General features: G+C 41.4%; 1 protein-coding gene across 3 annotated transcripts in view; it reads right to left on the bottom strand.

Annotated features, from left to right (window-relative positions):
* Positions 1-22,280, bottom strand: part of LOC136867437 (uncharacterized) — a 273,943-nt gene that overhangs the window by 100,498 nt on the left and 151,165 nt on the right. The gene's annotated exons all lie outside the window — the stretch shown is intronic.

Below are 22,280 nucleotides of genomic sequence, written 5' to 3'. Positions count from 1 at the left end.
TCTCTCGTTGGCAGCTTGTCTTCTTTCTGCTGTCCACTCGCTGATCTGCCGTTCTTCTTGAAGTTATTGATCCGCTGTCGGTGTTTGGTTCTGTTAACAATGTCTTCACGATTTTGTTCAGTTGTTTTTAAAAGATCCTTCCTGACCTCCCGGAACCACTTAACACATCTGTTAGGTCTGCTATCGAATATCGAGTATGGTAAAAATGTTCTTAGTCAATCACTTGTCTCCATTCAACATAGGTGGCCATAGAAAGTGAGTCGTCACTTCTTGATGGATTCCATCAGTCGTTCGGTTTTCGACATAGTCCGTCTCGTCCAGCCACGATCTTTGGACCCATTATATTTCCAAGGATCTTCCTCTCAAACTTCTCAGCATCTCTCAGACCAGCCTCTCCAGTAACTCGGTTGCATTCACTTCCATAGTGACACTCGGCTTTAATCACCATGTTGTAATGTCTGAGTTTAACTTGTATAGAAATTGCCTTTCGCTTGTATAGGTTGTGTGTTCTGCGAAGCGCTGCGGCCATCCTATCTCGCCTACTGTTGTTAGCTTCTCTTTCATTAGGGTACGTCCAAGATGCACGCTGGTTTTCTGAGTCAGACAGTCGGCGCCGAGTCGACATAAGTATGTCCTGTGTTTTTAAGCGGGACTGGCCATAATGACCTGCGCGCAGGAAGCCTGCGCACTGGTAGTCTGACTCATATATTTACCGGAATGATTCGTTCATTCTGGTTTCAGACAACCTGCCGCGCAGGCTGTTGATGTTCGTGTTGAGTGTGGTAATTCGCCCAGTTCTTCGTAAGCCTGTGTTCAAATTTTAACAAAATAAAACAAAACGTATCCGAACTCATTCTGAAATACTCAAAAATCTGTTTTCGTCGACAAGTAACTGTGGAAAAAGGTGTTTGTACTCCCCGTAAATATATCTTAATTCATTTATTGGATGTATATCACTTCTCATTCGTTTTAACTTGGTTGTAACATTGTCACTTAGCAGCAATAGAGCTGCAGCCTGTTCTCTTGTTAGTTCCATGCTACACTGATCAGTTGTATTTCATATCTTTTCTTTTGTGGCAGCTCTGTCTGCGCTGACAACCAGCTTTCATAATGGCCACATCCCATCTGCCACTCGGAGTCAGACATTCAGCGCCGACTGTCTGACTCAGAAAACCAGCGTGCATCTTGGACGTACCCTTAGATCCCATCTGCACAATCTCACCGAGATATTTGAAGCTGTTAACTCTTTCAGTCTTACCATACCTTCTCTTTAGTTGCTATGGAGATATTAGTCAATTAAGTTGTTTTTCAGAGGAATCCGGCTCGTTGGCTGAACGGTCAGCGTACTGGCCTTCGGTTCAGAGGGTCCGGATTCGATTCCCGGCCGGGTCGGGGATTTGAACCTTAATTGGTTAATTTCAATGGCACGGGGGTAGGTGTATGTGTTGTCTTCATCATCATTTCATCCTCATCACGACGCGCAGGTCACCTACGGGTGTCAAATAGAAAGACCTGCACCTGGCGAGCCGAACCCGTCCTGGGATATCCCGGCACTAAAAGCCATACGATATTTAATTTCAAAGGAATTCCTAAATTCTAACGACGGACAGAGGAATATGTCCCACCAAATTATTATTATTATTATTATTATTATTATTATTATTATTATTATTATTATTATTATTATTATTATTATTATTATTATTATTATTATTATTATTATTATTATTATTATTATCCACTCATTCATTTGCTGTTATGGCCATCTATGCGTTTCATTTGCCCAAGTTACTTGTCCTTCTATTCCTCAAACTTATGCCTCGTTCTTTCCCAGAGAAGTCTTTGTCTTCTCTTTTATCGCTCTACCACCGTGATTCATGGCTTGAAAAATCGTTTGTCGTGTCCATCCCTCACTCCTACAGGTTTATTCCTGAGGACTAATCTTTGCTGTATACGTTTCTCTTCCGAATAAAATTCATCTAAGTCTTCATGTACCACCATCAGCCATACGGGTTGGCTTTTACTTTTTTATTGCAAGGTCAGTGTCTCGCAGGCCAGGATTTGTGGGTTAATGCTATTATATATCTATAAAATTCTACTCTCCATTTTTCATAGTACTTGTTGTTTTCTCGATACATTCTTCTTCTTCTTCTTCTTCATATTATTATTATTATTATTATTATTATTATTATTATTATTATTATTATTATTATTATTATTAATTATTATTATTATTATTATACCGAGCTCGATAGCTGCAGCCACTTAAGTGCAGTAGGGATTCGGGAAATAAAAGTAATGGGTTCGAACGCCAATGCCGGCTGCCCTGAAGACGGTTTTCCGTGGTTTCCCATTTCCACACCGGGCAAACGCTGGGGCTATGCATTAATTAAGGCCACGGCCGCTTCCTTCCCACTCCTAGCCCTTTCCTGCCAATCGTCGCCATAAGACCTATCTGTGTCGGTGCGACGTAAAGTAACTTGTTAAAATTATTATTATTATTATTATTATTGCGTATATCATGTGGGCGAATTAACCTTTTCATTATTGTCCCTTTCTATAAATCTACTCACAGAATAAACACTTTCCCAATGACGACAAAGTCTGCTTATTGCATTAATGACTGTATAGATGATGCCTCATTATTGACAGCGAAATTTTTAAGTCTTTAAGAACCATACTTTTCTTCAACAATACTGGTAAGTTGAAACTTGAGCGGAATTCTTCAAAACAACTTTGGTATTGTTCCTCTTGCGTCGATCCATATTAACGTCGATAGAGAGAAATAATTGGCTCGTAAATTCTCTTCTCTTCCCCGTGTACTTTGCTGTCGGGTTTGCGTGAGATTCAAATCGAACTGTAGGATCAATTGCTGTTATTTTTGAAGGATATCATATCATATTTGTCAGTTGGGAGTCTAATATTTACCTTACACTGGCTTGGCATTTAGTAGGGTACTCTGTCCTGCAATGTGATCGGTGTTTACCTCCTGAGGGAATTTACGGGAGGAAAGGATCCCTAAGGCACATAACTGTTGGAATCGACCAGGAGTCTCCTGGGATTTCAGGCAGGTTTCAATTCCTAAAAACTCACTCGATCTTATGTTATCCGTGGAGCCACAATCGCTACAAACAAATAATAATAATAATAATAATAATAATAATAATAATAATAATAATAATAATAATAATAATAATAATAATAATAATAATAATAATGGCTGCCTCTGTTGTGTAGTGATTGGTGTGATTAGCTGCCACCCCCGGAGGCCTGGGTTCGATTCCCGGCTCTGCCGCGAAATTTGAAAGTCGTACGAGAGCTGGAATGGGGCCCAATTAGCCTCGGGAGGTCAGCTGAGTAGAGGGGATTCGATTCCGTCCTCAACCACCCTAGAAGTGGTTTTCTCTGGTGTCCCACTTCTCTTTCAGGCAAATGTCGGGATGGTACCTAACTTAAGGCCACGGCCGCTTCCTTCCCTCTTCCTTGTCTATCTCTTCCAATCTTCCTATCCCCAAACAAGGCCCGTGTTCAACATAGCAGGTGAAGCTACCTGGGCGAGGTACTGGTCACCTTCCTCAGTTGTATCCCCGACCCAAAATCTCACGCTCCAGGACACTGCCGTTGTTGAGGTGGTAGAAGTGGGATCCCTCACTGAGTCCGAGGGAAAACCAACCCTGGAGGGTAAACAGATTAAGGGAGAAAGAAAGAAAGAAAGAAAGAAAGAAAGAAAGAAAGAAAGAATAATAATAATATCAATTATAGTAATTATTATTATAAGATAGGGGGAGCTAAATTCCGTCCCCGCACCTAATTTCGTCCCCCTAGGCATTTCCAGTTTGTACGGTTGGTACCTAATGTTTAACCGCGCGCATACGCGCAACCTCATCCCGTTTTCTTGTCGTGAGAGCTGGTTGTGTCCACTACATTTAGTTTCCGTGTACAATGAGGATTCATTGTTCATGCTGAGCTGAGTTAGTGCAGCATTCAAATTAAGAGCCTGTTATTCCTACAGTGAGCACTCATATGTGTACGAAATAGTGGACTACAATTCAGTCATGTGGTGTAGCTACAGTGAGGTGGTTGGCGTGAGTTACTGTAGCGGCCATAATATTAAATCAGGGAATGTTCGTAATTTCGTCCCTCTTGGTATTATTTGTTATTTATAAAGTTTAAGGAGCACATAATTATTTTCAGTTGGAAAACACAAGCAGTATGATAAGGAGGCTATGAAAAAGGCTATTAAGTTAGTAAGGGACAAGGTAATGGGTTACAAGCGTGCAAGTAAAGCGTTTAACATCCCGCGAGCAACGGTGAAAGACTATGTCAAAAAGAATACCAAGAAAAGATTTTTCATAAACGGCCTCCAAGTAATTCATTATAAGGAAAGTATTCGGTAAGATTAGGAAAGAAAAATATATTAAAATTAATTATACTTTGCATAAATTTTGTGGGGGATGAAATTACGAACACATTTTTGTAGTTTAGTTTATGTAGTACTTATGCTTACGTCAAATATTGACCTCGTTACGTTATAACGTCATTGTCACTTGCCCGTAAGTAGAGGATATATTCAGTAATATATATACCAATTTCTGGCCTTGTTCATAATATTCCTAAATTTCTACTAGTCCATATCTGCGAAGGAGATGAAATATTGGTCCACTATCTTAATAATATTGTTAATAATAGTAATAATAACAATAGTTCCTTGAAGTGGGGATAGCGCAGTTGTGTCTTAATCGGAGGACCTGGATTCGATTCCCGGGTAGTCCAAAGACAACTTCGGACGAAAAGATGAAATGGCGGTCGCTCAGTCTTGTGAAGTTAAATGAGTTAAATGGTTTTAGAGACACCGACGTGACGGAAATTGTCCCAGAGTTCTATTACGAGCCAGTAAATCTACAGCCACGAGGCTGCCATACTTGAGCACCTCCAAATATCACCGGACTGAGCCAGGATTGAACTTGCCAACTTGTAACAAAGAGAGAAGAAATAGCCAATCTTAATCTTCTATGCCTTATCCCTGTATATAGTGAAGAGGTTGGACTAGTAAGGTAGAGATTAGCTTATTTCTAGCATTATCTAATACGGGATTTCGTGCTTCATTTCCCATCTCAGTATTATGTATGTATGTATGTTCAGTACTCAGCCCGAAGGCTGGCCGGATCCTCACCAGCTCCACCATAGGCTGATACAGACGGCCTAGGTATCACTGAAGAGGCGTACAAGAGAAATAAGGAGTGAGGTAGTTCTGCGTTGCTTTCCTCGCATTTCTCAGTTATGAGGTCGGAAAACGGAAAATTATTTATTTTCTTTCTTAATCTCTTTACTCTCCAGGGTTGGTTTCTCCCTCGGACTCAGCGAGGGATCCCAACTCTATCGCCTCAAGGGCAGTGTCCCGGAGCTTCATGCTCTGGGTCTGGGGATACAACTGGGGAGAATGACCAGTACCTCGCCCAGGTGGCCTCACCCGCTATGCTAAACAGGGGCCTTGTTGGGAGGATGGGAAGATTGGAAGGGATAGACAAGGAAAAGGGAAGGAAGCAGCCGTAGCCTTAAGTTAGGTACCATCCCGTCATTTGCCTGGAGGAGAAGTGGGGAACCACAGAAAACCACTTCCAGGATGGCTGAGGTGGGAGTCGAACCCACCTTTACTCATTTGACCTGCCGAGGCTGAGTGAACCCCGTTCCAGCCCTCGTACCACTTTTCAAATTTTGTGGCAGAGCTGGGAATCGAACCCGGGCCTCTGGAGGTGGCAGTTAATCACACTAACCACTACACATCAGAGGTGGACATCTATTTATTTTAAGGCTATAGAATATTATTTTGTTGCAACCCTCCACACAGGGTTGGCGTCAGAAAGGGCATCCGGCCTTAAGGGTCAGCTAAATTCATATCAAGTGTCCACCCAAATAAACCGGGAGAAAGACGTTGAAGATGAACGGAAAAAAAAAAAAAGATATAACATTTTGTCGAGTTCTCCATGGAAGCCAGACTGTAATTTTAAAATAATGTAGACATAGTAGGAAAATAAAGGAATGTTGATGAATAAAGATGAGTTTAGAACGCCTAGCATTCCACTTCCCTTCACCACCGAGCACTCTCAAACTTCGACCAATAATATTTTCTGAAGATGGACGGGTGGGAATAAGGCAGCGACTCCTAGTAGCGACCGCTGATATGAAACTGACATAGTTTGCATCAAGCTCAGTAGATGGCACTGCGTTCAGCATAGAAGGACAAGGTCTGTCTAGGCAGGTCTGGTCACGCTACCACAATCCTTTGCGGTGGCGGCCATATTGGGTCTTAAATATCGCTGTTATGCGGGCGTGCCCTATGTAATGATGTGAGTTATTACTTGTATTTTGAAGGAAAATGGGATACTGTGCCGCACCAAATTGTCAAAATAAGACAACTGACGGAATTAGTGCTTCGCTTCCCGAGAGATAAGCAAAATAGAGCTCAGTGGGTACAAAACTGTAGGCGTGACAAATGGCAACCTACAGATAATTCCGTCTTGTGCGAGGTTAGTGAAATTATACATTCGTATTATTCCTGAATAATAACATGTTTATATGAACGACGTTTTATAATTATAGGTCTGATTATGTATTTTCTTCTAGCGTCATTTTGAAGAATCGCAATTTGAACTAAAGAGGGTAGATGGACGGAAACTACTCAAAGTGGAATTCCATCCCAACAATTTTCAACGTCCCTAATCCACCCAAGTCTTTGACATATAATAGGAAACCTCCCAAAGAAAGATAATTATCTTTCAAAACAAGCAAGAAAAATAACAGGAAATGTGTAATAGTAGTATTGCTGTTTATGAAAATTTCCTTTTCTTGTGTCCGGCTCCATGGCTACGTGGTTAGTGTGCCGGCCTTTGGTCATAGGAGTTCCGGGTTCTATTCCCGCCAGGGTCAGGAATTTTAACCACAATTGGTTAATTTCGTTGGCACGGGGGCTGGATGTATGTGTCGTGTACATCATCATTTCATCCTCATCACGACCCGCAGGTCGCCTACGGGTGTCAAATCAAAAGACCTGCACCTGGCGAGCCGAACAATAGGCCTATCACTTCAAACCAACAATTTGTGTCCAGCTTGCCATCATTACAACAATTGTTAATAACAGTCTTATATGGTACTGTAGTTATTATTTACAGCTTTATTTCATTCACCTTCAATGCTCTCTAGAGTACATTATATGGCTGGACAAATAAAGATCACAACACTCGCACTAACCAACTACTGAAATTTAACGTACCGTAGCCTAACATAATATCCTAATGTAATTCCTTAAATAGCCTAACCTAGGTTAAGTCAACTTAATAGTGACTGAATTTCTATTTCTTATGGAATCGTGTCTACCAATGGCTTTACTTTTCTTAACCATTGTTATTATTATTATTATTATTATTATTATTATTATTATTATTATTATTATTATTATTATTATTGTTATATGCATGAATGCTAGGACTCAGCTAAGAGCCCGTGGTCGCCAAACCACGCTCCCTATTTAGGAGCTCTCGTCGCCCCTTTCAGCCACCTCTTATGACAGGCAGGGAGTACCGTGGGTGTTATTCTATTCCCCCCACCCACAAAGGGAAATGTATTTTGAGTTGTGACTACGAGGCCCTTAGGCTGAGTCTTGGCATTGCTTTCACTTACTTGTGTCAGGTTCTCACCTATTCTAGCCCATCCGACCTCCCCTGGCCAACACTTGTTCTTTTCTGACCGCGACGGCACTAGCGCATTCGAGGCCTGGGAAGTTTTTCATTTCCGCGCACTTTGTGGCCTTCATATTTCTTTTGCCGATACCTTCATTTTTCTATGTGTTGGACCACTTCCATTTGTTTCCTTCTGATTAGTGTTTATAGAGGATGGTTGCCCAGTTGTACTTCCTCTTAAAACAATACTCACCACCACCACTTTTTACTATATAGCTGCATCGTTCGCAAGTTGTTTTACGTCGCACCGACACAGATAGGTCTTACGGCGACGATGGGACAGGACAGGTCTAGGAATGGGAAGGAAGCGGCCGTGGCCTTAATTAAGGTACAGCCCCAGCATTTGACTGGTGTGAAAATGGGAAACCACGGAAAACCATCTTCAGGGCTGTCGACAGCGGCGTTCGAACCCACTATCTCCCGAATACTGGATACTGGCCGCATGGGTTATCAACAAACTAGTTGAGAGTAGCTAAGAACATCACTCTTGTTGCATATGTGGCTATGTGCAGAGTATTTTTGCCTTAGAACCCAAAGAAGTACCACATGAATGGATAACAACAGTTACCATACATAATTTAATCCACTCAACTCAAGAGGCATTCAGTGTTTCTCAACGCAGTATCGGTAATTACTTTCTTAATAAAGAAAAAAAACCATGGCACTACAGCCTTTGAAGGGCCTTGGCCTACCAAGTGACCGCTGCTCAGCCCGAAGGCCTGCAGATTACGAGGTGTCGTGTGGTCAGCACGACGAATCCTCTCGGTCGTTATTCTTGGCTTTCTAGACCGGGAATAAAGAAAACGCTGAAGGAAATTTATTAGAACTGTCTTTTAGTACTTTAAGTACAGTTCAATACTTCAAGTTCAGTATTGCATGTACCTGGAATCATAATATGACACAGGTACTGTACAAATTTGTATGTTTCTGTCAATAAGATTACATATTTGACAGATGATATTAATAAGAAACACAGTAAGACCAAGTTGTAAGGAAGTAAAAGAGTAGGACATGAGCTTTTCGGTTGATTCTTGTTTCTCAAGAAAAAAATCAGGCTCTGTTAATTATCTTTCTATTCAAATAGCTGTGAATGTATTCATATCATTTAAGTGTTATATAGTTATATATGCATGACCAGTAGATGCCCAATTAAATTCTTTATGAAAAATAGTTGGTATTTTGTTTTTATTTCAGTGTATGGTAACGAAATCCTCTAAATTCGAATACACTTGTCTTTGGTTACTCTCACTTAAAGACCCAATATGGCGGCTCCATAAGTAGCATTCGTGACTTGACCTCCCTAGACAGACCTTGTAGAATGACAGTTTCCCCACAGTTCCACCAGAATGAGTTGTTGAGTTCAAGCCTCCACGAAATCTCACGCTGCAGTAATGGATTTCATCGTTTTCGAAGTGGTGAGTGGTGCACCCAAAATAAGGTGAAAATAACTGTTATGAAAACCCAGACTACTATTTTCACCAGAAGAACGCTCAGATAGTCCGCCTCTGTGGTATAGTGGTTATTGTGATTAACTGCCATCCCCTGGAGGCCCAGCTTCGATTCTCGGCTCTGCCACGAAATTTGGAAAGTGGTGGAAGGGGGTCCACTCAGCCTCGGGAAGTCAGCTGAGTAGAGGGGTGTTCGATTCCCGCCTCAGCTATCCTCGAAGTGGTTTTCCGTGGTTTCCCAGTTATTTTCCAGGCAAATGCAGGGATGGTACCTAACTTAACGCCACGGCCGCTTCGATGTCTAACCCTTCCGATCTTCCCGTACCCCCACAAGGCCCCTGTTCAGCATAGCAAGTGAGGCCGCCTGGTCCTCCTCTCCAGTTGTATCCCTCGAACAATGTCAAAGGCTCTGGGACACTGTCCTTGTAGCGGAAGAGCTGCGATGCCTCGCTGAGTCTGAGGGATAAATCTAGCCTGGAGGGTAAACGGATTCAGAAAGAAGAAAGAAAGAAAGAAGCAAACAAAAATTAGTAGGAAAACGTAAAATAAAATATGCAGGATGGACAGAAGAACGCGGAAAGGAACTCAGTGGACGAATTAAGATACAACGGGAAGAAAAGAAGAAACATTGTACTTAATAAGTTCAAACGTGCTCCTTATTTGGTCATAAAGCATCGAGACTAAGACCAATAATGACTTTACATTCAACGAACTATTTCTATACTTTTAAGAGATGTGAGGTGCTAGAATTTGGACCCGATCGAATTCTTTTACGCTGTTGTAATACTACACACCCAAGTCTGGCACAGGTGAACATCTTCATGTACCACCAGACCAAGCGGGTATCGCCCACCTGTCATAGTGTTGGTAGTATACGTGAATACGTGGTATTATATGCCTGTAGTTACAGATGACTATGAGGCGTAATCTCCAAAGGCTGTCTAATTGGGTTCCACAAGGGAGTATCATTGGACCGTTAGTTATTATTACATACGTGAATTATATGCGTAAAGAACTGGAATCATCAATAATGCATTTTGCGGATGATGTTATACTAAAACTGCTGGCTGGGTGAAATTTACCCTCAAGCATCTTGCTGAACATACCAGATGCAAGGAGTGACCAAACTTTAAAATGCAACATTTCATAGCGGTCCAAATTAAAGGGAATTCCCCTATCCACCATTGCGTGTTCCTATAGGGGTTGATAATGTGATGTATTGTGTGTATATGAAGAGTAATCGTGTTGTGATAAAAGAAAAATACGCAGTCCCCGAGTAGGAAGAATAAACCAGACGCGGTTAAATTTCCCGATATGGCCGGGAATCGAACTCGGTACTCTATAAACAGAAGACCTCGACAATGACCATTCATCGAAAGAATGATTGTACCTTAAAAATTGGTATCGATAACTCCGTGTTTCTTTTTTTTTTTTTTTTTTTTTTTTTTTTGCTAGTTACTTTACGTCGCACCGACACAGATAGGTCTTATGGAGACGATGGGATAGGAAAGACCTAGGAGTTGGAAGGAAGTGGCCGTGGCCTTAATTAACGTACAGTCCCAGCTTTTGCCTGGTGTGAAAATGGGGAAACTATGGAAAACCGTCTTCAGGGCTGCCGACAGTGGAATTCGAACCCACTATCTCCCGGATGAAACTCGCAGCCGCGTGCCCCTAACGCATGGCCAACTCGCCCGATAACTCCGTTATTAACAATCCTCCGGAAAGAAGAGCATGTTGTTCGATAAATGAATTCGATAAATGATTTCAGAGTATATAAACAGGATATCGATACTTTAAGGGACATGGAGATACTGTACTTGAGATGGATGTTCTTGCTGACCCTGTACGTCTAGCCTAATTCATGGGAATCTATCTTTAGAGCTGCTGGAAATGGGGAACCACCATTTTCCACATGCTACACTCATGATGATGCGAATTTCATCTGTCTTTCCCGTATCCTTTGATCACAATATTTTTGGGTCTCCTAATTAGTCACACCTGCGTGTTGAACACGGGACCTTGAACTACGACCGACAATCATTTCCGTTGCGTGGTGTTTCCTGCGTTCTTTCATTGCTCCTCGACCTCATTCGGCCAAACTTTATTCTCTCGCAAATTTTTTCGAGGGCTTGTCTGATTTGATGAGGCTGGCATTCCTTTAATTAACTTGCGTTAGTCACCATTTTTTTTTCAACTTTGCTCCATTGTTGTTCTTAACCGACCGGGTGACGTCCTTAGCGAAGTAATTTAGACCTTGACCCTCTGTTCTCAAGATAGCGAGTTCTAGCGTGACTAGGATGGGTGGGAAATAAAGGTGCTTCAATACGACATATTCGAGTCCGTTAAAGAAATTATTATTATTTTTAATTTTTATTATTATTATTTATTTATTTATTTATTTATTTATTTATTTATTTATTTATTTATTTATTTATTTATTTATTTATTTATTTCCTTCTCTGTTTACCTCCAGGGTTGGTTTTTCCCTCAGACTCAGCGAAGGATCCCACCTCTACCGCCTCAAGGGCAGTATCTTGGAGCGTGAGACTTTGGGTCGGGGATACGACTGGGGAGGAGAACCAGTATCACGGCCAGGTGCCTCACCTTCTATTCTGAACAGGGCCCTTGTTGCGGGAGGGGAAGATTGGAAGAGATAGGCAAGGAAGAGCAAATGAAGCGGCCTTGGCCTTAAGTTAGATACCACCACGGCATTTGCCTGGAGGAGAAGCGGGAAACCACGGAAAAGCACTTGGAGGATGCCTGAGGTGGGAATCGAACCCACCTCTACTCATTTGACCTTCCGAGGCTGAATGTACCCCGTGCCAGCCAACGTACCAATTTTCAAATTTCGTGGCAGAGCCGGGAATCGAACCCGGACCTCCGGAGATGGCAGTTAATCATGTTAACCACTACACCACAGAGGCGGACATTATTATTATTATTATTATTATTATTATTATTATTATTATTATTATTATTATTATTATTATTATTATTGTTATTATTTATTTATTTATTTATTTATTTATTTATTTATTTATTTATTTATTTATTTATTTATTTATTTATTTATTTATTTATTTATTTTGCAAGTTGCTTTACGTCGCACCGACACAGATATGTCTTACGGCAACGATGGACAGGAAAGGGCTGGGAGTGGGAAGGAAGCGGCCGTGACCTTAATTAAGGCACAGCCTGTTGTGAAAATGTGACACCACGGATAACCATCTTCAGGGCTGCCGACAATGGGGTTCGAACCCACTATGTCCCGAATACTAGATGCTGGCCGCACTTAAGCTACTGCAGCTATCGTGTTCGGTATTATTATTATTATTATTATTATTATTATTATTATTATTATTATTATTATTATTATTATTATTATTATTATTATTTCTTAATGTTTACCCTCCAGGGTTGATTTTTCCCTCGGACTCAGCGAGGGATCCCACCTCTACCGCCTCAAGGGCAATGTCCTAGAGACTGAGACTTAAGATCGGGGGATACAATTCGGAAGGAGGATCAGTACCTCGCCCAGGCGGTCTCACCTGCTATGCTAAACAGGGTCCTTGCGGAGGGATGTGAAGATTGGAAAAGATAGGCAAGAAAGAGGGAAGGAAGCGGCCATGGCCTTAAGTTACGTGCCATCCCGGCATTTGCCTGGAGAAGGAGTACGAAACCACGGGAAACCACTTCGAGGATGGGCGAGGCGCGTGTTGATCTCCCGCTATCCAGTAGACCGCCAGAGGCTGAGCGGACCTCCTTCCAGTCCTCATACCACTCTTCAATTAAGAAATCATGCTGGACAAAATTTCAAACAGTACTGAGCAAGCTGGTTATTGCCTCTGTGGCTCAGGCGGCAGCGCGCCGGCCTCTCACCTCTGGGTACCGTGATTCAAATCCCGGTCATTCCATGTGAGATTCGTGCTGGGCAAAGCGGAAGTGGCACGGGTTTTTCTCCGGGTACTCCGGTTTTCCCTGTCTTCTTTCATTGCAGCAACACTCTCCAATATCATTTCATTTCATCTGTCAGTCATTAATCATTGCACCAGAGGAGTGCGACAGGCTTCGGCAGCCGGTAAAATTCCTATCCTCGCCGCTAGATGGGGTTGAAACTGCAAACAGGCTGTGGATTTTCATTTCCACTGAGCGAGCTGGCTATGCTGTACATGTCATATAGATCAAGCTTGCATTCGGAAGATGGTGGGTTCGAAACTCGCCATCAGAAGCCCTGAAGTTGGTTATCTACGGGTAGATCAGTGGTAGTGATTACTGTTCAGGAGAAAGTGGAACTTGGCAACTGTGCTCTGTTATCACTAATTCGAGAGGAAATGGAAAAAGTTTGACCCTTCGAAGGAAATAGAAGGGTGAGAAAGGGAGCGATAGGCCTCCTAACCCTAATTCTGTTGGAGTAGGAAGAGAACAGTATTTGACCAAGGGAGTTTGGACAGAAAAGATGACGACTGTGACACATGTAAGTGGAACCAGATAAATGGTTGGACTGGAAATTAATGAAAGATCAAGGCTCCTTCATAGTCTCAGTGTGTGTCACCGAAAACGTGTCTGTGTTAGTATGACTGATGATGTTTGCTATTTAAAGAGGCCTAACAGCTAGGTCATCGGTCCGTTGGTATGACTTATAAAACTGCTCATCGCCAGCTAAATTCTGTATCTGGCGACTGTTCAGGCCATTCAGTGTTAGACTAGAAGTAAAACGAGTAATATTAACATTTTGTAAACGCTCTGCTGTGTAATGAACTTTGCTCAGTAATTCATGCCTGAATTGTATACAGAAAGTAACAGTAAGGTAGGCGAAACTTTCAGAACACACTCCTCACACGTAGAAGAGTAAAGTACTGTATGTTATATGGACATGGGTCAGGAAACGCTTTGTTTCCATGTTAGAACTCTTTTTCTACAACTATATATAGTACGAAGGTCGATCAAATATAAACGGGATTTTTGTTCTTGAACATCAACAGTTGGTAGGAATGGCCTCGCGCTTCTGCTATGCTTAGGCGGGACCGATAGGAGTGGGATGAGCGTACTGTTACATATTTGAATCGCTAATTGCAGAAACCACCTAAGTGCACTGTTGGGAAAATGAAAAAAAAAACTGTATGGGAGCATAAGTTGAAGCCTGATCTCCTTCTAAATTTTTTAAATTAAACTTTAATGTGCTAGAAAAGTGTAGTAAACAAGAAATATACCGAGCTCGATAGCTGCAGTCGCTTAAGTGCGGCCAGTATCCAGTATTCGGGAGATAGTAGGTTCGAACCCCACTGTCGGCAGCCCTGAAAATGGTTTTCCGTGGTTTCCCATTTTCACACCAGGTAAATGCTGGGGCTGTACCTTAATTAAGGCCACGGCCGCTTCCTTCTCATTCCCAGCCCTTCCCTGTCCCATCGTCGCCATAAGACCTATCTGTGTCGGTGCGAGGTAAAGCAACTAGCAAAAAAAAAAAAGTTTTAAACATTTTTAAATGCTACAAACGTTTTTTTAAACATTGGACTTAGGTTGTTTCTGAAATAAACAACTTTTCCTGTTCATTTTTGTAACAATTATTTAAAAAAACAGCAAATTGATTAATCTGTGCAAGTTTTAAGATGAAAGGTTACGTAAATAACACCGTTCTATTCATACAAAATTTAACAGACATCAGTTAATGAACCACAAAATACAAATTGGAACAGTAAAACCCTTTCTGGCTTTATTCAGTCTCTGGCATATCCCCAGCAGGTTCTCTCTCAGTTGGTGGCCAGTGAATGATGCTGTCATAAAAGTCTTCATAACCAACGGTGTAGTCCATTCATTTTGTCAAGTCTTCTATTTTCTTTTTTGTTGATTGGAACCTAAAATAAAAAATTGCGTTGTGCAGAACCCATTAAAAGTTTTTAAATTATTATAGGCTACAAAATGTTTTTACTTGCTCAATAATTTTATATCCCTTTAATAATATTATTGTAATCAACTTGCCTTTCCCTTCTCGAAAGGTAGCTCAGGTGGGCTGTCAGTTTTCAGTTGTGCGAAAGTACATAGATGAAAATCCTCCAATAAACGCCTTTGCCACAACTTGTCCTGAAGTATCCTTATAGTACAGAAAGTGTTTGTAACTAGAAACCTTGAATGGCTTCTTACGTTCTCGTGGTACTTCCCTGCCTGATGTTTCATTAGAGTTTGTTATTTTCCTGTACGATATAGGCCACCAATGTTTAAAACCTAAGACATCGTCCGAGGTAAGATGATAAGTGGTAAAACGTCCAGACACACTTGCCTTGCTCAGCATACTCATCTGGAGTATAAATTCTGACCACCTTCCTAAAGAGCCGTTTAATACTTCCAAAATCACTGTCACAAGGCGAAAAAGAGTGGCCACGGTCAGGGAAGTTATGCGTAATTGTCTCAAATTGACCTCTGTCACAAAGATTCAATAAGAAACGCACAGCTGTGTGTTTCTGTGTGAGTCACAAAACAGGTTATCTTAACAGGGCCACCAACCGTCATGAGTGGTGGAATGAATTTACCGCAGAAAGAACCTAAGCGACGGCGCTTAGGTTCTTTCTGAAATAAACGCATTATTTACACAGCTGCCTAACAGCATTGCTTGTATGGAATATGGTTTGTTTCTGCTAAAAACAATGTATTTATCTCCGAATAGTACAATCCTGTCAAAAACTCAATTTTGATAAAAGTGTCACTTAGGTGGTTTCTGAAATAAACGATTCATTTACCACCGTTTCGTCAGTAACGCTCACGATGTCGGAGCAATAGGTGCACCCCTCCACTGCCCAACGCACAATTATAACATGTCTTGCTCGTGAAGGAGTTAACGCCGAGGAAATTTGCCAGAGATTAATTGAACAGTTCGATGACCAAACATTGTCAAGGACGCGTGTGTTTGCCTGACAGAAAATGTTCAAGGATGGACGAGAACGTGTGGGAAATCAGCAACACGATCACAGTCCTCGGACCAGCATTACAGACGAAAACATTCGTGCGGTTAAAAACATTACCGGGCGAGTTGGCCGTGCGCGTAGAGGCGCGCTGCTGTGAGCTTGCATCCGGGAGATAGTAGGTTCGAATCCCACTGTCGGCAGCCCTGAAGATGGTTTTCCGTGGTTTCCCATTTTCACACCAGGCAAATGCTGGAGCTGTACATTAATTAAGGCCACGGCCGCTTCCTTCCAACTCCTAGGCCTTTCCTATCCCATCGTCGCCACAAGACCTGTCTGTGTCGGTGCGACGTAAAGCCCATAGAAGAAAAAAGACATTCACGACGATCGACGTGCATGGGTGACGCACAACCAATGCTGCTTACTACTGTGAGCTGTTGAACAAGTTGAGGGTTGCATATCGCCGCAAAAGGCAAGATCAACCGATTCGACGAGTTATCCTCCTCCACGACAATGCGCGGCCCCATACTGCAGCTCTAACTGTCTCCAAGCTACTATAAATGCACAGTACTACACTCTTGATCATCCTACTGAATTAAATTAATTTATTGGAGAACCAGATATCTTAAAAACCACTAATATTTCATTACAAACTTGTTATTCTTGTCCTCCTTACAGCCCGGTGTTATCGCCCAGCGATTTCTATTTGTTCGGACTGCTTAAAGAAGCTCTATGAGGGCAACGATTTGATGATGATGACGAGATGTGGAAGACTTAGTGCGCAACTGGCAGGTGACACGACCCTGTTCTTTTTAGGATGAGGGCATCAAAAGCTGCCCATACACTGGGACAAATGCATTTCCAAAGCAGGCAACTATGGGGAAACATAAATTGTAATTGCCTAGTGTTTTTCAATAAATGAATTTAAATAAAAAATAAAATCCCGTTAATATTTGATCAAGGGCAACACACAGGAACAGAACGTAACAGCACACCACATGAAACTCTTTCTTGCAATGAATGTTCAAAATATTCAAAATGCTCTTCATTAGCATTGATCCCGGATGTAATGACGTATCCCTGGAGTATTGCCTAAGGTTTCGAAGCCTTTCACAATACGGGCACGAAGACTCTCTGCATCTTGTACCGGGGTTTGAGATACAGAAGAGCTTCCAAATGCCGCAAATAATTCAAGTTGGTTAAGGTCGGGAGAGCCTGGAGGCAAAAGAATTGATGAATTGATCCAACTCTACCTGTCCATCTGCAACGGAATATATTATTTAGATGCCGACGGACATTAACACAGAAATGTGGAGGAACTTCATACATTATCGCATCCAGGAATCATTGCGATGGTGGGTTGATGCATGTACAGTATCAGTGCATTTTGAAGATATCAATAAAAAGAGTTTCATTATGGTAGCCTATGCTGATGCGTTCTTTTCCTGAGTGTTTCCCATGATTAACGATGAGTTGTAGAAAGTGAGTTGTAACACAGAAATACAGCGTTTCCAGACCCGTGTCCATATGGCATATTTTCTTCTTCTACGTAAAATATGTGTCCCGAAAACTTGGCCATATGTTATTGTGACACCCTATATAAGGCATTATCCCAGCCAATAATGTGAAACAGGACAAATAGAAAAAGTCCTCTCTGTTTTAATTACTGCGTTGATGAGGTGAACGTTTCTAATGGGGATCACTGTAAATGCCTATGTGTTAATATAAGGAAAGATCTTCATTGGGGTAAACACATAAATGGGATTGTAAATAAAGGGTACAGATATCTGCACATAGTTAAGAGGGTGTTTAGAGGTTGTAGTAAGGATGTAAAGTAGAGGGCATATAAGTCTCTGTAAGACCCCAACTAGAGTATGGTTCCAATTTATGGGACCTTCACCAGGATTACTTGATTCATGAACTGGAAAAAATCTAAAGAAAAGCAGCTCGATTCGTTCTGGGTGATTTCCGACAAAGGAGTAGCGTTACAAAAAATGTTGCAAAGTGTGGCCTGGGAAGACTTCGGAGAAAGGAGACAAGTTTCTCGACTAAGTGGTATGTTCCGAGCTGTCAGTGGAGACGTGGAATGACGTTAGTAGACGAATAAGTTTGAGTGTTGTCTTTAAAAGTAGCAAATATCACAATATGACGATAAATCTGGAATTCAAGAGGACAAATTGGGGCAAATATTCGTTTATAGGAAGGGGAGTTAGGGACTGGAATAACTTACCAAGGGAGATGTTCAATAAATTTCCAATTTCTTTGGAATCATTTAAGAAAAGGCTAGGAAAACAAAAGATAGGGAATTTGCCACTTAGGTGACTGCCCTAAATGCAGATCAGGATTGATTGATTGATTGATTGATTGATTGATTGATTGATTGATTGATTGATTGATTGATTGATTGATTGATTGATTGATTGATTGATTGATTGATTGATTGATTGATTGATTGATTGATTGATTGATTGATTGAAAAGACCAGGTCAAACACTTCAAATACTAGCACTTGAAGAATCTTCCTGAATTCAGTTCAGCTGAACAGAATAATGATGATGGGAAAGTGTTAAGATGTTCATTTGTTTTCAGTATGGATCCTTGAAAAAGTTGAAAGAGCAAAAGCAAAGAAATAGAGCTGAGTTGTAGATGGGAGGAGGAAGAGAAGGGAGGTATAATGTAGCCTAAGGTGGGGAAGAAGAGAAGGGAGGTATAGTGTAGCCTAAGGTGATGAAGAAGAGAAGGGAGATATAGTGTAGCCTAAGGTGAGGAGGAAGAGAAGGGAGGTATAGTGTAGCCTAAGGTGAGGAGGAAGAGAAGGGAGGTATAATGTAGCCTAAGGTGTGGAGGAAGAGAAGGGAGGTATAGTGTAGCCTAAGATGAGGAGGAAGAGAAGGGAGGTATAGTGTAGCCTAAGATGAGGAGGAAGAGAAGGGAGGTATAGTGTAGCCTAAGGTGAGGAGGAAGAGAAGGGAGGTATAGTGTAGCCTAAGGTGATGAAGAAGAGAAGGGAGGTATAGTGTAGCCTAAGATGAGGAGGAAGAGAAGGGAGGTATAGTGTAGCCTAAGGTGAGGAGGAAGAGAAGGGAGGTATAGTGTAGCCTAAGGTGATGAAGAAGAGAAGGGAGGTATAGTGTAGCCTAAGATGAGGAGGAAGAGAAGGGAGGTATAGTGTAGCCTAAGATGAGGAGGAAGAGAAGGGAGGTATAGTGTAGCCTAAGGTGAGGAGGAAGAGAAGGGAGGTACAGTGTAGCCTGAGATGAGGAAGAAGAGAAGGGAGGTATAGTGTAGCCTAAGGTGAGGAGGAAGAGAAGGGAGGTATAGTGTAGCCTAAGGTGATGAAGAAGAGAAGGGAGGTATAGTATAGCCTAAGGTGAGGAGGAAGAGAAGGGAGGTATAGTATAGCCTAAGGTGAGGAGGAAGAGAAGGGAGGTATAGTGTAGCCTAAGATGAGGAGGAAGAGAAGGGAGGTATAGTGTAGCCTAAGATGAGGAGGAAGAGAAGGGAGGTATAGTATAGCCTAAGGTGAGGAGGAAGAGAAGGGAGGTATAGTGTAGCCTAAGGTGAGGAAGAAGAGAAGGGAGGTATAGTGTAGCCTAAGATGAGGAGGAAGAGAAGGGAGGTATAGTGTAGCCTAAGATGAGGAGGAAGAGAAGGGAGGTATAGTGTAGCCTAAGATTGTGATGTTTGGGACATCACTGCATGTTTTTAATTATTGAACTAGGTAATTAATTGATAAGATGTGCATATTTAATCACTGATAGGTCATGTTTAAATTAATATATATAGGGTTTTTATCATCCATTTCAATCATCATTTCATTTCTTTGTATCGCGGCTATAACGTATTCTGAACGAACAAATTATTGGGTAAAGTATTTCAACATCATGCATATTTATAACTTGCAGTAAATTTTCCAATAGCCGTTGTGAGGTGACCAGAGTCAGCAGGCTAATTTCAGCCCAATTCCAGGAAAAGTACGTCATCTAGGTTACGAGAGACCTTACCCTCTCTACCTCATGAAGAGACAGTTGATACATTATTAACACCCACTTTTCAAACTCCGCTTCGGGACGCTTTATTTCAGCGGGAAAGTTCAGCCTATGTGAATGAACGTAATGAAGTAACGTGATGGATTCACAGCTATACATAGGAGAAGGGATGAGACCTCGAATCTTACTGGACCATGTGATATGGCTGATGGAAGGAGACTTTTGAACCGATATATACCACCGACAAGAGCTGGAGAGGACATTCATACTCTTATTCTTACTCGTGAGCAGATTATCACTTGTATTCGGACATTCTGATTCTGATTCTCACTCTTGGAAGACACTCTTACTACGATTCTACGTCTGCACATCGGAGAAGATTTTAACTTAGTTCACTTCGCATCTGAGTATATTCTACTCAAAAGTTACTCTCATTGGGACTTGTTATCTCAATGACGAGAGGTAGTCAACGGGAGACCGGTTCTGACTAGTATAGGGGAGGAGAGCTTTTATTATGAATTTAGCTACGCTACTGTTCCGTAATACGGAAGAATACAAGTGTATTCTCTCCATGAACATAACCCATGGTGGTTTTGCATTTAAAATTAGGACTCATTACGACTTTATGTAAGGAGTACAGTAGGAAGTGTTAAGGACAGGAAATGTAGAAGTAGGACTGGAATCCAACAACAGAGACGGCAGCCGGTACGAGATACACACATCATCAGCTTCAAGACAACAGAGTCTACATATGGTGAGCTTATGGCATAAGTTACTGCAAGCCTTCGCGCAACAGTTCATTTTTAAAATTAATTTCATCCAATTTTTCTTTTGCTTCCGTAAGTTCAGATGTCGTTAAAACGCCGTTACGTCACGTTTTTCATCTTAATAAATAGCTGTTTTAATTTGTATTTTATGAAATGATTATTAATGATCCTTAAATTCCAAGTTAGTGTACTTAATGATTTGTGTTCCGTTCACCTCACCCCTGGGAGTTTTTTGAGTCTCATTACGTATTATTATTATTATTATTATTATTATTATTATTATTATTATTATTATTATTAATAATATTATTATTATTATTAATTATCTACTTTTGTTTTCAAGTCATAAGCTTGAAGACTGGCGCCCTTGGGATACTGTTTATGGAGAAACAATGACATATCATTTATTTATTTTAATATTAAAGTGACCCGCCACGTTATAATTTTGTCATACATCTGTGGGCCAAGTGGGTACGTCACAAGATGAGGAGGAAGAGAAGGGAGGTATAGTGTAGCCTAAGGTGAGGAGGAAGAGAAGGGAGGTATAGTGTAGCCTAAGGTGAGGAGGAAGAGAAGGGAGGTATAGTGTAGCCTAAGATGAGGAGGAAGAGAAGGGAGGTATAATGTAGCCTAAGGTGGGGATGAGGGATGTGGAATGGTGGGTGATTGATGAAGGGAATATAGAGAAAGATTTTAAAAAAGCGGTTGAGATTACTTAATTTCTTTCTATTGAAAATTTCTATCTATATAAACATTGGTTTTATGTTTTTGACATTGATGATATAGGAAACGACATATCCGTTTTCTACACTTATACGGAAGGGAGGGCTAATGGAGGCCCTAATGAGGTATGCAACAGTATCCTTCACTTCATTAACGGGATCCCAGCAGGAGTGAAATAACTGCATATATTTAGCAATGCATGTGCTGGACAGAATCGCAACCACACATTAACAAGTCATCAACCACTACTATCCGATTCGAGGACATAGTTTTTTGCCCTGTGATAGAAAATTCTCAGTCGTGAGGAGAGTCGTTCGAAGACTGGATCGGATTTATTTGCCTCAAGAGTATAAGAAAATCATTCGAACTGCAAGGAAACGCAAAATCCCTTTTGTAGTTAAAAGCGTCCAAACTAACCAAGTGCTGAACTTGAAGGATTTGTAGCCTCGTTAGTTCAAGAAAACATCCAAGGACATTGGGAAGAGTGGTTGTTCGTTCAACTTTAGTACATACAGACAACTGGAGTACAGTAATAAACTGAAAGGATTTGTGAAGGATTCTGAGTTCATCGATGGTCTGGTTGAGAGGACGTTCAAGGTGAAAAAAGAAGAGGACGTAGTGCTCCCGAAAGACAAAGCGTATGATGGAAACGTCCCTGTCAATTCTAAGAAGCTGCAGGACATCTCCAATGTCAAACACTTTGTGCCTGAAGAACACAGGTCAT

The sequence above is a fragment of the Anabrus simplex genome, chromosome 3 (genome assembly GCF_040414725.1).
Source record: "Anabrus simplex isolate iqAnaSimp1 chromosome 3, ASM4041472v1, whole genome shotgun sequence".
NCBI lineage: Eukaryota > Metazoa > Arthropoda > Insecta > Orthoptera > Tettigoniidae > Anabrus > Anabrus simplex.
Note: the sequence above shows the minus strand (reverse complement) of the source record. Positions and strands in the feature narration are given on the sequence as shown.